Source organism: Lathyrus oleraceus, chromosome 6 (genome assembly GCF_024323335.1).
Source record: "Lathyrus oleraceus cultivar Zhongwan6 chromosome 6, CAAS_Psat_ZW6_1.0, whole genome shotgun sequence".
Taxonomy (NCBI): domain Eukaryota; kingdom Viridiplantae; phylum Streptophyta; class Magnoliopsida; order Fabales; family Fabaceae; genus Lathyrus; species Lathyrus oleraceus.
This window is the reverse complement of record NC_066584.1, coordinates 379,219,111-379,220,730: the sequence shown is the minus strand read 5'-3', so window position 1 is coordinate 379,220,730 and position 1,620 is coordinate 379,219,111. Positions and strand designations below refer to the sequence as shown.

The window sequence follows — 1,620 nt, the reverse complement described above, 5'->3', positions numbered from 1 at the left end:
TTGGAACTCAACATTTTGAAGTTATAATGTTAAATTTTAATCACTAAAAGCTAAAATTAATTTATTAAGATAATTAGATAAAATTATTATATATTTTTTTTACAATAAATGTTAGAGGGAGTATTATTTAGCTATAAATAAAAAATAAATTTAAAAATAGAAAAAATATTATATATAGACAAAATTAATTTAGTTTGTTGGGGGTAGAAATGCAAAAGAGGTGTATGAATTAATTGAAAAACAGAGTGATTGGTATGAACAAGTGACAACTGGAAAAAACGTGATAATAAAGTTAATGATTAAAAGAATGGGGTTATGACTTTCTGATACGGTTGTCTGATGTCTGTATTTTATTGAATCACTTTATTGCCACAAGAAAAGAAGAAGAAGAAGAAGGTGGTGATCCAAGTAAGAGTGATGAGTAAAGGAAAGGAAATACAAGATAGAAATCAGAAAAACACATGACATGTATTAGGAACCAGCAAAGAAAAGGGAAAATCATTGGAAAGTTAAAAGAAAAGGTGTCTCTAAACTGGTTTGCCATGTTATGCTTATGCATGATTCCTTTTGTTTCTGCCTTCATAGACAAGTACTACCTTAATACTCCATCTTTTTTTTTTTGGATATGATGTTTTTTTATGCAAGTGAAATAAGAATAATTATTATAAACTCATACTCAATAATAATATTTTGAATTTAAATTTGAATGATGATGTCCAACCGAATAATATCGATATTTTTTGGTTGATTTATGATTTACGAACACTAATATTTTATTATAAGAAAGAAATCAAAATCATCAATATATTATTAATTGTCATTTTTGTAATCTTGAAGGATTGGTGTTGGTGAAGGTTTATGGGTTTATGATTTTAGTGAGAGTGTACTCCTCTTAATCTTTTGTTTTTGTTAGTGGACGATGAAATTTATCTCATTGAATTAATCAATTTCATAGTTGGTGTCATACCCCAAAATTTGCCCATTAATATTTCAAGATATTTTTTCAGGGCACTCCGACTCATTTTTATGACACTGATCTCAAAGGAACGAAGGCCCAGCTCACGAATGGCCCAATCCAGAAAATGGCCCAAACTGGCCTGTTCGCTACACGTTCGCTACACGCTCGCCTAGCGAAGCTGACAGATAACAGAAAATTCTGGGCTTCACTCTGAGCCCATTAGGTCACAAAAAAGAGCATTATAAATACCAGCACTTCAGTAATGAAAAGAGAACGAAAACGGAGAGAGGAGAACCCTAGCAAGCAAACCCTAACACTCACGGAGGCAAGCCCTGAAGGAACTCGGCGGCATCAAGGTTTACCTCCGCCCAATTCAATCCGATCTGCCGATTCAAAGTCGCAACTCAATTGCAAACAGGTTTACATTGTTATTACTGCCTTGTGTTCTTAATTTGCATATGGCATTATGATTAAATTTATGAAAATATCTTAAGTTTGTCATGTGAATTTTAGTGTGTACTTGAATACCTTAAATGATTAACCATATAATTGCTGTAATGAAAGCCATAAGGCATAAAATTGGTTGAAATTGTACTGATATCAAAACCAGAATCCGCAGTCGCTCGCTAGCACGTCGCTAAGCGAGCATGCAGCGAGTATTC

General features: G+C 32.7%; 1 long non-coding RNA gene across 1 annotated transcript; it reads left to right on the top strand.

Annotated features, from left to right (window-relative positions):
• Window positions 1-233: 233 nt before the first annotated feature.
• LOC127093276 (uncharacterized) lies at window positions 234-1,376 on the top strand. Its single transcript, XR_007792508.1, has 2 exons — window positions 234-589; window positions 1,008-1,376. It is a non-coding gene; the product is annotated as an uncharacterized LOC127093276 (long non-coding RNA).
• The last annotated feature ends 244 nt before the right edge of the window (window positions 1,377-1,620 follow it).